The 16,505-nt window shown below is 43.6% G+C and overlaps 1 protein-coding gene across 5 annotated transcripts in view; it reads right to left on the bottom strand.

Moving 5' to 3' along the window:
- Positions 1-16,505, bottom strand: part of TEAD1 (TEA domain transcription factor 1) — a 140,641-nt gene that overhangs the window by 70,521 nt on the left and 53,615 nt on the right. The gene's annotated exons all lie outside the window — the stretch shown is intronic.

Genomic DNA, 16,505 nt, shown 5'->3' with positions numbered 1-16,505 from the left:
ATCAGGAGTAGTAAGGTGCAAGCCTGGTCGCTTTTACTCGGCTCATCATTTTTATGTAGCTTGCGTCTGGATTTAAGGGCCTAGATGGAGGCTTCCACGTCTGAGCATTTTGACTTCTCTTTTTATGCTCAAGAACATGGCAGCTCTTCCCTGTGACCTGAAGCGTTCCAGCAGCATTCCGGTGCTGCCCTTGCGTTGTGCAGGCTCCATGCACAAAGTAGCTTACGATGCTCCATTCCCCCCAGGGGTATTGCACAGCCCAGGTCACAAGTACCTGTGAGGAGCTTTGGAAGCTGAACGGAACAATGCCCTTCTGAAAGGGCAACACGGACCCTCTGAGCACCCTACGGAAAGCCAGCACGAAGCCGGAATCGCCGCTGATGACTCAGCAACCCACAAAGTCGTCCACACTGCAAAGCCGAGCTCAGGTACTTACACACACACGGGGAATATGGGTCTAAACTGGACTCGTCCTAAATGCTATCCAGGCTTGCCCTGCTTCTCCACATAGGTTTGAATTTCACTCTGAGCGAGGCCTTAGCACCAGTGAACCCCAACAGCAGCAACTATGTCTCTCCTGGGTTTTAATGATAATTTCTCTCCCCAGATAGCAGCTCCTTATGTCCCTAGCTCACATTTACAGACCTGACAATCCTCTTTTCGTCTTACATGGTCTGCGTTTCAGCCTCTCCGCCTCAGTCTTTCTGATGCATCATCGATTTTGATAGATTAAGAATCAAGAGGGAAATGAATGGGAAATAAGCTCACCGGTTACATGCCTTTTCCTCTCGATTTTTCCCAGAGCTCTAATAAAACCCATTGCATTAAAACACACACAAAACGGTCAAATGCATACAGGCACACACAGAAACCTACTTATTATGAATAGAGGGTTTATATTGGGCGTAGTGTATCAGAGCTCTAAATACAATTTTGAATTACATTTTAAGGAATTCTGCCTGCGACAAGAAAGGTACTCAGGCCTACATTTTCAAGAGGTGACTGATATCCCAGGGGTTCCTTGGGGCTATTCAGACTAGAACCTGGATGTACACAGGTGCTGAACCTGAGCCGCCTGCAGGGACCGCAGGCAGAGCAGCAGCTACGCACACAGTGGGATCACTTCACAAACTGTGCCGAGCAGGCTGCCTTTCTCATGTAGCATCCTGACACAGTCAGCCCTAATTGGGAGGGAATACCATGAAAAATAACCTGTGGCCTCAGTTCAGCCTTCCATGGCTACAGTTTTGCTGGAGAGTGGTCTTCTACTTATATACAGCACTTGAAACAAAGTAACCTGCCTGCCAAGTTCTACTACAACGTGCAATCCTGGCTTGTGACATCCCGAAATGGAATAGCAAGACTATGCAAGAAAACCCTTGTCAGCATTCTCCCAAGGCTATGGGCCAGATTTTTCACAATGCAGTTTCTCACAGGAGGTGGTTTTCAGCCCAAAACCTCACCTCATCATTGTGTAGGCAATGGTGAATCTGGCCTTTTATGTGTAACCTGGTATAACATTTTTGTCCAGGGAAATTTCTTCTGTACTTTAGCATCATTCTTCCTAACAACCTGCAAGACAATTTTCTTCAAAGAAAGCTCTTATTAGGCTTTATATCTATGACCTTAGGTTATCTTTCATAGTTTAATCTAAACAAGCTGAGAAATCAAGTTTTGCCTGTGGTAGCCAGCCCATCAATTCCTTCGATTGTCCAGTACAGCTTCCAATTCTCACAAGCAATTTGACAATTGCAGAGTATTTCATACAGCATGCTATAAAGTCTAGTGCTGTAAAAATAATGAGACCTGAAATCACTGTATTGCAAGTCTGCTCATTTAACCACGAATTTTCAGGTAATTTAGATGTTTCGATAACAGAAATACTATAGGCCAACACGTCACATTACTCTTATCACAAAAATGTCACATGCCTGTCTTGCAGCTTGCATAACTCCCCACTCCCACGAACTCTCCAAAACTTCCCTAAGCCACGGGCAGCATAAGCAAAACCTATTGGCTTTAACAGATGGTTTCATAAACAGCAGAGCCCACCACCCTGGCATTCCTGGCAGCAGCACGTGCCAGGTATTTACTAAGGTTTGCAACTCATTAATAGGGGATATACGAACGTCCCTTGATGTTGAAGATGAGGAAAATCTGGGTCAGTTTTGCCCACTGAACACAAGGTCCGATTCCCATGGGAGCAGAGTGGTGCTCTGGGTTTTCCCCCAGAATCTCACAGCAGAGAGGCCCCTCACCTGGCTGCTGGAGGGTGGCAGGGGTGACAGTGGCTGCCTGCAGCTGCCCACATTAGTCATTTGCCAGAGGTTACTGGTGCTTTCACAGGCTCCTGAGCAGCAGCTGAAGGTGCCACTTCTTTTGCACGTCTTCTATTGACAAAATAACTTCCAGAGGGCAAAGGTGGCCCACGTGGCGGGAGGAGGGCAGCAATTCCAGAGCTGACTGGAGCATGAATCACCAGGCTCGGTGGTGAAGCCGTGGTCACGCAAGAGCCCGACGGGAGGAGGCCCTGCCCCGCAGTGGGGCTCTCACCTCCAGCACGTGCGCGGGGAGCTCCACTCGGCCACAGTGTCGGCCCCGGCCTGGGACAGGGCAGCTCAGGGCTCAGCCCGCCAGGCCAGCAACACGTAACAATATTTTAATCTCTCTTATTGTTTCCTTTAAAGTTTGTTTTTCTTCTTAATATTTCTATTTCTGCAGTTGCTCTGCTGCTTGGAGTCAGTGTACTTCGAGGTCTAACAATACGCTCCAGCATGGGGCTAACCTGCAGTATCTTCTTAAATTACACAGATGCTTTAATTCAAGGGAAAAGGAGCAGGTACAGAAAAGCCAGTCTGAAAGCAGGCTGTAAACAATTCAACAAGTTCAATTCCCTTCCAACTCTAATTGGCTATTTTTATAGATTTAATGAATCTGTCAGGTTGATACCAAGCAATGGGGCAAGCGAGCAGTCAGCTTTGTTTTTGTCTTAGCGATTAAAACCAAAAAATAGACAACTAACAGGAAATATTAGAAGGTAAAAATGCAACAGCTTCTAAACATATGGGAGCTTTCAGAAAAGCACAAATTTTCCCTGGAAAAGATTTAGGTGTCCTGACAACTTTCAATCAAAGATTTCTCTATTTCTAAAAGGAGCTGATTAGAAGATGCTAATAGTTATCACACAATAAGTGCATCTGAACAACTCTGCAGCCTGGCTTTACTAGAAGGAGTGACTGATGTCTTGGTTTCAAAAATGAATGACTTGCAAAAACCTGCATCCTGGTGCCTTTTGCTCCTGAAAACTGTAGAGTTAAGGCAGCTCTGGGAAAGTGAGCTGAATTCTTTCTCCAGGCTGCACAACAAAAACAAGACTGTTAAAAGGATACGGTTACTTTGAAACACGGTCTTAAAAAATATTAAAAATAATGTCTGTACCTGAGCCCTCTTGGTATTTTATACAGCCACATAAATTATTTTGCCTGTTTTCAAAAGTTTCTCTCTTCCTCGCTAATGGACAGAAGCTGAACATCTCTCTCAGTGGAGCTCTGCCAGTTTATACAAGCTGAGGATGTGGCCCATATTTTTAAAGAGGGAGGTCCTTTCCACTGGTTTCCAACTGCCAAGCTCTACTTTAAGCTAATTAAATAACGTCAAGTTCTAGCAGGCTTTTCAGGCCATTAGAGTTTTCCTTTTCTGGACCCCTACAGACACCTAGAGAGCCTGACTTCAGCAGAGTCGAGCCACAGATTCAAAGGTGCTGACAACACTAAATGTCTTTTAAAAAGTCAGAAAACATCCTGACAGCTTGGTCACTTTCTGTGGTTTCCATTCAAAGCAAGTTTGTGTAAAAACTGTGAATGTGACCAAACAATCTCAAAGGTTTGGAGTTACCTGGGGAATGCCTTCAAGTGCCTGATGGTTCCCACTAATCAGTTGGCAAGTCCAAGGGCACAGGAAACACACTGGCGTAATGACCCACCACGCAGGAAGGTGCAGACAGCTCCCTGCCCAGAAACAGTGAGGCCATTGATCCTCTGGAATTGTTCTCCTCTTCAACAGCTCTCCCGATGCCAGCCTTGCCTGCCCTTTTGCCTCCTCCGCTTACTCTCCTTGCTCTTTCTTCCCACCCGTGAACCCTTCAACCTTCTCAACGCTCCCCAGCTGCGAGGCCTGGAGGGAGCCGCAGCTCCCCGTGCATTCGGGAGGATCAGCCCAGACTGCCTGCGGCAGGAAAAAGGAAATCATTTTATTTACATTCTGGAGCTACGAATATTACAAACGTTGAATGTCTCGAAGCCTCCTAAACGTACAGTTGTTCTATGCAATCATGGATTTTCTATAATTTTAGTATTTTCTTTCTTTCTCAGCTATTCATATGATAAACTCACTCACACTACTGGTTTTAAAACAGGCTGTAAACAGTCGGAGCCAAGATTGTCTTGTCTTGTGTGCACAAGACCTACCACAATGGAGCCTTTATCCTGACTACAGACTTTCTGCACTGCTATAATTCAGATACTAGTAATAATGATAGTAACTGTGAAATAATATAAGTGATATTTTAACATGAACAGAGAATAATCCTCTATCAACCAAAAGCTCTACAGGAATAATGGAACCCACGAGTATTATTGTCAGGGTTCACATGCATCCCGCTTTTCATCCTGAAAGAGCCCCGAACACCTTCTCAAAGGTACAGAAACATGACCTCAAACACACTGCACCAAATGAAGCCTGTTTACCAATATGCAGCAGCCCCACACACGGTTTGGGGCTAAAAAGGAGCGTGGCTTTTGTCAGCTGAGGCTCTCAGTGGAAAAGGGAAGCCACCATGGCGAGAACCCGCAACAGCTTAATAGCAGTCAACTCCCACTCTGCATATACTTAAATAAGCACTACCCCAGTCTGACCTCTGCCTCTCATCCATCTTACTGCCTCCTAAGGAAAACAAACAAATAACAACAAAAAATACCCACAAATTTGAATGAGGAAAAAGTCCAGCAAAAAAACCCCACATATATATGGGTAAATATATATTTATATAAAATACACACACACTGTATATATAAAATACATATGTACTATGTACAGAGGAGTACCCATGCCAGGAACATTCAGATTGCAGGCTAGATATAAATGTCAGATCAAAATTCCATTAAGTTTTCACTATTATTTAACGATATACTCATATTTTTAAGTAAGCCACTACATTGGTGTATACATGTGGACACAGTTCTGTATGAACTCCAGATTTAACTGTCAGTATCGGCTGACCTACTTGAAGTCTTTTTAGTACAAATTCATGCCTATCATTACTATCTGAGTCCTATGAATACAAGACAATATATATTAGCACTATTGTAACAGCTAACACAAACAAGTCTAAGTCTCCCTAGTACTTCGATTTATACAAGCAGGAGAGATCTTCTACCTTCCTTCCTAATTAATCGTATGAAAACAACCCTTGTGGATTTCCCTTGCAATGACGTTAATGCAGAGGAGAGCAAATAAGGCAGCGGCCTAAGATGCGCGGAGCTGCGCGGCTCAGCATCGGCGCGCTCCGAAATGGCTCCGCCGGCGGAGTTTCCTCGCGGAGCTGCAGGGGAGGCTCCGAGGCGAGGCCGGCGCCCTGGGGGCCGGTACCCCGAGCAGCACGGAGCCGGCTGCGCTGCCACATGCTGCGGAGCAGCCCCGCAGCGAAGCTGCCGCTGAAAAAGCGCGGCGTTTCTGGCAAGCCGCATGCTCTAAAGCTGCATGTAAATCACTGCAAACTTCCACTTTTGTTTCCCCAGAACTTTTTACACGTTCTTGCTTTCAGGCGCAGGGCCCTGCTCAGCATCTTGCTGCCATGGTGTTTTTCTATCTTGACAATTCACTTCCGTGAGCAGGCACGCAGCCAACTCCAATGAGACTCAGCGCAGTGAAAAGCCCTTCAGGTAAACAGTGTGATAAGCGAAACTGCAAAAACGAGACAATGTTTTTGGACTCGAGGCAGTTGCTATGGTGACGGTTGCTAATTAACTGCATTCAGCCACGAGAACAAAGGGTTTAAGGGCAGACAGGACTCTGTATCTTCGGGTGAGCAATGCCTAACGTCTTATGCAATCTGCACATCTATCATATCTGGAATACCTGAGCCTTTGCTTAGGTTGCAAAATACCTCAAGAAATGATAGAGTGGTTTATTCATCTAAGCCTGAATTCATTTTCACTTAATTAATGCTCTATCAGTATTAAAAAAAGAAAAATCCATAAAATCCATATGCAGAAGTCACATGTATTGTAAATTAATGCATCAAGTCAGGATTATATTAAGCATTTAAGTGATTTAGGTTGAGAGTTACTGCTTTTGCAGCTAATAAAAATGACATTGTAAAAACAAATAAACCCTTTAAAGACAATATAACATCCCCAATCTGTTATTCTCTCTTGTGTCTTAAAACTGTTAGCTTACAGTGCTCAGAATAAGTAATCCTCCGGCTCCTTCCTGAGTGAGGCTGGCAGGAATAGATGCTGGGCCTACAGTGCGTATTTACATTAAAATGGGCTATTCGGAAAAGCTGTTGATCGATGTTATCGTAAAGGGCTTATTCTTTGGGAGAGCTGCTCGGAAAAGTTGTTGATCTACATTACCACAAAGGCCTTATCTTTAGGGATAGATGCGTATCGCAACTCTTACGCCCTCGGCCTACAACACCTCCCAGAGAAAAGGGCAAGAGCCCAGGAGTGCCCTAATGCCAGACCCCTAACTGCCAGCGCTGGCTGCAGCTGTGGCAGCGAGCAGGGCACGGCCGCCTCGCGCCCACCTCGCGGCCAGGGCGGCAGCTCGGGCCCCACTGAGCGGCCTCACGGAGGGACGCATGGCGGGCGCTAGAGCAGGTCCCACCTCGCTTTGCACGCTCACCCTCCAGCTGCAGGTTCCCGCCCTCGTAGCTGACACTGCGAGCATTTCACTCCACCCCAGTGTGAAGTAAAAGGCCTCAGCTCGGCTCCCTGCTGCGATGCTGGGGGCCGTTTCATGCCTCTGATGCAGCAAACTGTGCGGCCAGTGGCACCCTGAGCCCCGGCTGCGCCCCAGCTGAGCCTTGGAGCCCCTCCAAGGGGACTTACAACCTCAACCTGCTTCCTAAGTGAAAGCTGCAAGGAGGAGGAAAGAGGCAGCAGCTTATTAGAAAGTCCCTTCCATTAAAGCTGGAAAGCCAAAGAATAAAATACATCTGTGCTAACATGGGATTTCTTGAAGTTTGGATAAATAAGGCAACACTTTTCCTTCTTAAGTTATAAAATGTATAATTTAAATAACATCAAAAGTGGATTTTTTAATTAGTTAGATACTCTTAGGATTTAAAGAATCACAATAATTTTAAAGTTAGCTTCCTATTAAGGGGAATGGGATGAGTTCACACCTGGTCTGAGGCACTATTGCAGCAAAGCTTGCTGCGTACTGAACAAGCAAGTAGTGTATTAATTTACTACATGAGAACCTAACCTTTTTTTTTTTTTGACATTTTAAATTATGGGGCATTTGCAAACAGATCCTAAATCTGAACTGCACATGGATTTTCCACACCAGCCAATTCAGATTGCCCCTAGACATCCCTTCCAACATTAATCACTTACCCACATTACTGTAGTTCATATTTCTTTTACAGAAACAGAGGTCTGCAAGATTCTTAAACTCTTGCCTAGAAAGTAGAAATTATTACTTATGTGGCAAACTAAGTTTTAAACATAAGAGACCCAATTCTGCCTTCAGTTACACTGCCATAAATCTTTAACAACTCCATTAGATTTATAACAGTGTAGCTGAGGAGGAAATTGAGCCCAAGATATTTTCTAAATCAGTAATTAAATAGCAGAATTTTAGCTTGGCACAGAGTAAAGACCTCTTAGATTACGTCTCTGGATAAGACTACATACCTTTCTGTTTCTTGAATAACGATGTTATGAATAAATTAAATCATCTTATTTTCACCAGCCCCTATATTATTCTAGGGAAGGTACACATTTCACATCATCCCAGGGGGGATCAACGGAGGGCTAAATGTTGCCTCCCTTTCCCATCCACTTTCTCTCTCTCTTCTCCCTATAGAAGTCCAAGTTTTTATAGCTGTCCGTTATTTGCATGCAGTATATAATACTACAAGTACCTTTTCTTACTCAGTTTCAAGGAATTACTGTATTAAATAAATGTTTCATAATAATAAAATGGCATTTAGCCAATTCCCTTTTGAGAGGTGCAAAGCACCCTGCAGTCAAGTTATTAAGAGGCTGGACTTTCAAGAAATGGCAGCCCGCGCTTCCAGTGCGCAGGATGTGGGCTGGGAAACAGGGCTGTGCCACAGCTGCCCCAGGCTCCCCAGGGAGCACTGGCTGAACGGGAGAGGGGCCCCCGCCTCATCAGAACATGGATGGCACTGGGCAGGGGGAGAGGGCTCCCATCCCAGCTCCTCTATAAAATTCCTGGCAACTTTGCTCAAATTATTTAATCTCTCTCTACCTTTTTTCTTCATCAGGGGCGAACACAGCCTGTAAAACTTCTAATTTCATAATTTTAGCAGAAGTGACTTGGGCTTTTGGTGGTGGTTTTTTTTTTTTTTTTTTTTTTTTGGTTTTTGCTGTTGTTGTTGTTTGGTTTTCTAACCTAATTGCAGCTCTGAAGCATCTTTCCTTTTCTTTGCCTCGTAACCCCGCTCGGCCGGCTAGCTCCGGGGCTGGAGCCTACCCCGTGCTCGCTGGCTCCTGTGAATTCCCTGCTCATAGAGGTCAGGGGGAGGCTGTAACTCGGGACAACCACTATCAAATGTGGGCTCAAAGAGATCAAAAGAGCCTTGGAGGCAGACAGGCCAGGCCAAAGGGTTTCCTGAACTGTCCCATCTGTTAACGACACTGCTCCCGCAGCCCTGTTGTGTAGTCCCAATAAGTCTTTTATCACTGCCGTGCAGATTGCAGAAGACTGAGCGTGGCTCCTCCATGGGCCGTCCCTTACATAATTCTCCTCGGCACTTTCACAGGTCTTGGTGACTAGATATCCTGTGGATAAAAAACACACTGTGCGACCTAGCTGCACCACACGCTCACGAGCCTAGGAAGCTCAGCTGCCCAAGTAACCAGCAGGAACAGGGATGAGAGAATTTCTTTGCAGATCCCTCTCACAGTTTGTTCACCCAAACAAAATGGGATGGGATCCTATCAGGTGGAAGCCAATTTACATTTTAATTGTCCAGGAAGGGAACAAATTTTATCCACACACATATGTACGCACACATATATGTGTGTACATACATAACGATCTGTTGGTAAGCTTGCATTTCTCCATTAGTTGTACTAAAAAATTTATTGCCATGGAAGACCTTATTAAGGAAGAACAGAACAAATAAAAATACAATTCTTTGCAAAGAAGAATTGAATGGTTAAGTTGCCAGATCACAGAAAGACATCTGTTAAAATGATTCCAAACCTCTTTTTACTATGAAACATTATTTTACTACTAGCTACAGTTGTCAACAATATCCCCAAACAACTGCAAGTCTGTTGTCCCTACCCAGTGGAATTGGAACCGTTCAGGTTCCTATTCCCCCTCGGATACCTAGGACAGAAGAGTTACCTAGTCAGAGGTAAAAATGGGATGCAGACCCAAGTGGCTGGAGATGTTTTATTCATCATCCCAAGCCAAATCCATCATCTGAGGCTTATTTGGAGCCCCAACAAGTCTTTCCAAGGAGGGCAGGCAAACAAGGAGCAGCTTTTTCTTCTGATCTGTTTTGGTGGCTCGCACACACAGCATCCCCTACAGTGGCAGGGCAGACTTTGTGCTGGGCTCCTCAATACCATAAGATTGTGTGGGTATCAAACAGCCCAATATCTGGATTTCTCTGTAGCTAGAAGCACAATCATTGCAAAGAGATCCCAATAAAAGGATAAAATCTGCCTGAATCTAGGGAAATCCTCAGGAGGCCTGACCTAGTTGGACAAGGCTGCTGTGGGAAGGCTGTAATTAAACAGTTGCAATAGTGACACTGAGTTGTCACACTAGAGAACACGAGCACTGACCATGATTTCTATTTACAGTGTGTCCTGGAGTCCTCTCTAGGTAAAATTCTACCGGCGTTTGATTGACACCCTAGCAGCTCCCTTGGGTCACAACACTCTCCCAGGCTTTCAATTTTCCTGTGAATTTGGGACACACTGGTGTGCCTTTTGCAATGAGCCAAGCTGTGCCACTTGCCTTTGTTTGCAAGAGCATTCAGGACATAGAATTAGCACATCTATGTTCATCTCTCTCCCCCTTCTCCCAATTCATGTTATTTTTGCTTGCAAAACCATGTCCTTTGTTCAGCCAATGCAAAAAATTGTGTATGCTTGGAACAAAAACATTAATAATAAAAGCTTCAAAGGAGGCATCTTATATTAGCCAACTCATTACTCCTGCTGAAAGTCTGTAAACTGTTAATCCAATAACACACCCAACTCCTTAAGCTATATGGTCAGCCTAAAATCATGTGGAAACTGAGACTCTGAAATGTTTCTTTCTGATGTCGCAGACTAAGTGTCCCACATCGAAATGTTTGTAGGTTAGGAAAATATTCATACAATGATAAGGTTGCAGCTTCTCAAGGGCATCACAAAGAAGCCATGTGTGCATCTCTGAGGAAATCCCTGTAAGCGCCAGGCAAGATACGTATTAATTTCGAATAACACAGCCCTCCGGGAATTGTGCAAGCATCACGCCACACTCACAGCATTTACTCTCTAACAGCTAGGCAGGCCTTGCTCTTGGAGGCATGGGGTGGGATGTAAGGCCTTTTCTCTGGGAGACTGCACATCCCCAAAGGTACCATGACAAGCCTTTGTGTCCCCGCTGTGCCTTGCTCCTGAGAGCAGCGTTTGTGATCACACCTGCGCTCAGCAAATCCACGGGCAGGAGCGGAAACATCTTAGTGAAATCCCACGCCCATGTGGAAGCAGTGGTGGCTTTCACCAATCACCCCCAGGGCCCATCAGACATCCCTTGAACAGGTGCTAGAAGTCAGCAATTCCAGTAGCTCCTGGTTACTGGTGCAAGCCATAATTGTGGTGGGAAGGCTAAGTTTTGACTATTTTTTTCCAGACACCTCTTCTTTTAAGGTGCTATTTGTGCTGTCCATATTTCTCTCCCTCTAAAACAACAGTTTCTACCTCTCTGCTTCCCAAAGGATGCCTAGAGTACTGGCGTCTACCAGAATATAACTCACTGGGCATGTCCTCACATGAACCTTACAGAGGATACGGCCAGCGGATTCTTTGCGCGAGGCATTTCAGCTGGTATTTGAAGCTGATAAGACAGAGGGCACTTTACCATAATCTCATATTGGTCTCATTAATGGGACCAACACAAACAAAACAGCCCATCATGATCCTGAATTGGGAGGAGGCCTTCTTTGACCTGGTTGTCTGAACCAGAAATACAGCACCTGACTTGCCCCTGATGGATGTCAGTTCTTCAAGGAAACACATTGATTAAATGAGTATTATAATATTTTCTACATGCAAGCTTTTCAACTCTCCTGAGCTCTCAACACTGAGCAACCAACTCTAACACACTAGATCAGTCCGATCAGGGCTGTTTCAACTACCTCCTGCTGTGACAACCCTGTTTCTTAAGGCTGCAAACTCTGCCTTCTGCAACTGCAGCATCACAAGTTCAGCTTGTGAAATCAGTTCTGGAAGGAAAATGAAATCATATAAATCATACTAAACAATCTCCTAAATGTATCATGGATATTTCAGCGAGGTTGCTTCAATTCAGTGTTCTCATTCTAATATGTGTCATTCTTAAACAAAAGTTTTACTAAAGGAATATTGTCATAAAGGAAAAACATTCTCTTACTTTACTAACTACAGTCATTTGAACAGAAACAGCCCTTAAATGACTCATAAGTGGTCAAATGCCAGATCTGAACTTGTTCCTGTATCTTCCACTTAGTTCTAGGCAAACCCTAGGGCTGCTAATAGTCCTCTTTAAGAGGGTGGCTTCTAAACACTAGTAAATTTGCATAGCAGCTAGGCAGTTTACTTGACACAACTTCCCATAAACAGGCTATAAAGAACTTTCTGTGAGTCCTCCTCTACACAGACGTCTGAAGAGAAGATATGTGGTACACAGAGGATAAAAATAAAAAAAAAATAAAATAAAAAAAAAAAATAAAAAAAAAAAGAGTGCTACAAAACACTTCCAAAGCACTTGTTCCTCTTGGTGCAAATTCTTTGGAGCAAAACCTCCCAGTCCACCCTATTCTGATTCCCTTTGGAATACATGGCTCTCCTGCCCACCATGGCCAAGGGGAATACGTGATTGCTGTGCAACGTGTGACCTTGCACAGCATTACTCGCATTTTCAGATGTGGTGCTTCCCACAGGCTGCTCTTGCCCGCCTGCTCCCCAGGTAGGAGCTGATAGGCTTATCACACGGGGCTCTTACAGCCCCACTTAGGCTCTCCCTTGAGTTGCAGGAGAGGAAAATGAAAGATTCTCCATCATTTAAGAAGCCATCACTTTGTCCTAAACAGTTAAGAATTCGCTCTTGAAAGCTCAAAAATGAAATCCTGTTCTCCCATATTCTAGAAATACTAGACCACACATTGGCCTGACGTCCTTCATTTCTAACAACAGTGGTGCCCACTGCTCAGCTCACATGTGCAGACCGCCTTCTTGCGAGCACAGCACGGTGATGTTGCAAGAACATCACCAGATTGCAAAAAATGTTTATAGGCAAATATGTTCAGCATCTGAGTAATTTAAGTAGTAACTTTTCAAACAGATGTTGTCTCTTTGGCCCCTCGCTTTCCCCACCCTGCTCAGCTTGCTCAGCACGGGCTGGCCGCCCGCCTCCGTGCAGGCACAGCGCCGTGACGTAACGCGGTGCGCGATCCCTGCATGGCAAGGATGCTTCCGCACAGATTTGTTTACCATCTCACTAACCTAAATAGTAACTTCCATAATAGGTGCTCTCTCTCTGCTGCATTTTGTGTATGTTGCCGTGAGACACACACACACAGAAAAGTGTATCTTTATACAATGATTGCAATAACAGATGAATAAACACGCAACCTGATACTTCACATCTGCTATTTCATCACTCCAAATACCTTATTCGCATTCAAATATATTTAATACTGTGGAAACTTTATAAGGTATTGATGTCTTTATAGAGGCAGTAACTTGCATAGAACTTTTAAAATTAAAAGCAATAGTAAAAATAATTTGTACCATGTTACCTTATTCTTCATAAAGCCAGCTGGTTTCCTAACAGAAACCCAGGGAGACACAGAACAGTACTAGTGAATTACAGAATCACTGAAGTTCTACAGATATGATTTTCTTTTTGCTGATTTACCAGTTCAAAGTTCAATTCTAATATCTAATTTAAAGAAGGCGCTTTGGAAACAAAGAATATTTTTTTACTCATCATGCAAAAATTGTAGTATCTGAGCAGATTTTTTTTTTTTTTTTTGACAAAAGTACCATTTCTCCTTCACTATCATAGTAAGTTAGGGCAAGAAATTTTATGCATGAGCTAACAAATGCATATAACCATTGTGAAGAGCTGCTTTGTACCTTCTCATTTTAAATAGGGCTCATTAATTTTTTATAACACAACTAAATGGGCTCTGAAACTTTCTTTTTAAATAGTCACTAATACCCTTTAAAATAGTTTAGTTCTGTAGCTGTGAGTTAGTGGAAGTCATGATGGCTAATTTGATTCATAACTGAAAAAGATGGAAGATCAAGCTATTTTCCTACTGTGATGGCAAAAGCCATCTTTGCTACCGTAAAGCTAAGTCAGCAACATGGATGGCAACAGGTCTGCAGGCTTTTTTACACTTACCGACAATTTTGACTTTGACATTTTGGCATAGATTTGGTATAAATTTTGAAATAAGGTGGAAACACACAGTGGGCCCAGTCCATTGCTGTGGTAACTCCAGTGCCTTCAGTGTTGCAGCAGGGTAAAAGTAGGGCTACATTTCACAGCAGCTTTCATTCTTCTAATTTTTTCCAAAATACCCTTGCAGAAGCAAAGACAAGCTCAGGCAAATCTCTTGCCAATAAGTGAGTTCACAGGAATTGTTACAAGTAACTGAACTGTCAGCAGTAAGAGACTGACAATTTGAATGAAGTACAAATACAGGACAGCCAATGCCCTCTAATGGGCTACAGTTTTATTCTGTGCTAGATAAACAAAAAGGGAGAAAGTCACTATAACTGATCTCTGCAAGGAGAAATAAATTATAGGGTGTCCCACTTCATATTTGTGTGTTATAGCTCCATTTTATTTATTTTTTTTTTTAAATAGAGTAATACACACACAAAGAAGATCTTGCTAATACCTTGCAAAACACATGAAAGGTGGATCTAAGAATGGATTGTCTCTTGCTTGGCCTTTGCGCAATTGCTTCTGCAAAAAAGCAGAGCATCAGTTTATGGATGAGTATCTCTACTCTGGTGCAAGCTTCCATAATTATTTATTTATATTTACTGCTGGGCAATACTGCAGTAGCAGCAAACCCAAAAACTCGCACAGCCACACATGCACATGGGGAAACAACAGAATACTTGGCACTGTTTTCCTGCAGAAACCTTATCGCTAGTGATTTGGCTTTACTTCAAACTCCCTTTCTCTCAAGAATTCCCAAATCAAAATTGCTGGAATTTGACCTTTTGAGTCAAATGAAGTATCTTTGTTTTTTACCCAATTACTTTCTATAAATTTAAAAACACAGATTACTTTTTCCTTCCTCCCTTCTGGCTTTTTCAATAGCTGTGTTCCTGTGCTGGTGTCAGCCTCACATGGGACACAACTGCCCCATGGGCCCACTTTGTCCATGGGCCATCAGCACCGCCGGTTGGGCCCCCTCCTGCTTAAACAATCCTCAAAGTCCCTCCAAGTGGAGGGTCAAGCAAGCCAAAGAGCCAGTTTTGGAGATGTCAGTTCCAAGGACCATTCTGGATGGCCACGAGGAGCAGTGCAGAAATGCTGGCTGCTGCATAAACGAACGCTGCAAAGTTCTCGTTAAATCATGGGCAGAGACTTAAAATGTTTCTTCAAGCAAAATCTCTGCCCTTCTCAAAGTCTCGCTCAGAAAATAAAAAAGTACCATTGCTTAACTTAATACACACAGCCTGATCACTGTATTTGCTCCTGTAAAGATCATATTTGTTCTAGTGCCTATATCTAAAGCTAATTCCAGTCAGAAAATGAAACGCTGCTCTCTTGACCTTTTGTCTTGCATGGCGCATGAATTACTGACACATTACAATATCCCCCTACACTATGGACGCTTAGAGATATTGCAATGTCTCTCTTGTAAGTGAAATAAACTTGGTATGCCACTAAAAGGCATTAAATTATTTTCATTATGCCACACAGAATCTAAAACACTTACACTGTTTTGATTTCAAAATCCTTGGAGAACAATTATGCTCTCAGGGCCATAAGACTCTATTATAAAGTCCTCAGAAACCTAGTATGGTTTCAATAAATCCTCAAACACTACAAAGCAGTTACTCAGCTTGAAGAATGAAAACATGAGTTCATCCACTATAAAGTCCGGGTGTAAATTCTGCTAGTATAGGATTCTACACTTCCTAATGCATTTCTTCTTCATAATCAAGGCAACACTAAGTCAAGCTTTCACCATCAAAGGTTTTTGATTAAAAACTACCAATATTTGTTTTAGGATAGGCATGAATATCATATACAACTATATGTGTATGGTATTATTGGGTAGAATTATTAATTAGGAATTAATCTGTGTAGATTTTTTTGCATATATATATATTTATAAACAAATGTCATCAATTCAGGACTAGAGAACTGTTTAAAATGAGTGCCTGTCACAAAGAAAACCTTTCATGGAAAAAAATACGTTAATTTCTTTCATTTACACAATATCACAAATAAAGCTTTAAAATATCAGAAACCAGATGTCAGGAGTGATATACTGTAGATGCAGGGATCCCGATTTAAAAAAATTGCTGTCAAACCCTATTTTGGCTCCTGAGGCTGTTCCAGCGAAAGTACAGCTCTTAACCATAAATACACAATAAACTTACTTGTATATACACACTTATGTCCTCCTAGAAAGAGTTTAACCCTCTAGTTGAACAGTTTTTCCCCCTTTTCCATGGAAAAAAACAGCAGCGACCCACAATCAAAAGAGCCGGAAGCTGGCAGAAAGCAGAGGATAAGAGAAATTATTCTCTCCAGCACAGGAAGGGAGAGAAAGGGAAGAAAAGGGAAGAAAAAGAAAAAAAAAAGAGCGAGCAGGAAAGCAGGAAGTTCGTGCCGGCGGCAGCCGAGGTGCCTCCCGGCAGCCCGTGTCGCCGCCGGCGCTGCGCTGGGCCGCGGGGTCACATGGCAGCTGGGCCTGGACGCGCGCTGGCTCCTGCCGCCCGCGGGGGCGCAGGCCGCGCGGCCCCCCCGCCACGAGCGCGGCCCCGTTTCCATTACCTCATGCGGGG

The sequence above is a fragment of the Nothoprocta perdicaria genome, unplaced genomic scaffold (genome assembly GCF_003342845.1).
Source record: "Nothoprocta perdicaria isolate Ctin4 unplaced genomic scaffold, notPer1 scaffold_15, whole genome shotgun sequence".
NCBI classification, from domain to species: domain Eukaryota; kingdom Metazoa; phylum Chordata; class Aves; order Tinamiformes; family Tinamidae; genus Nothoprocta; species Nothoprocta perdicaria.
Note: the sequence above shows the minus strand (reverse complement) of the source record. Positions and strands in the feature narration are given on the sequence as shown.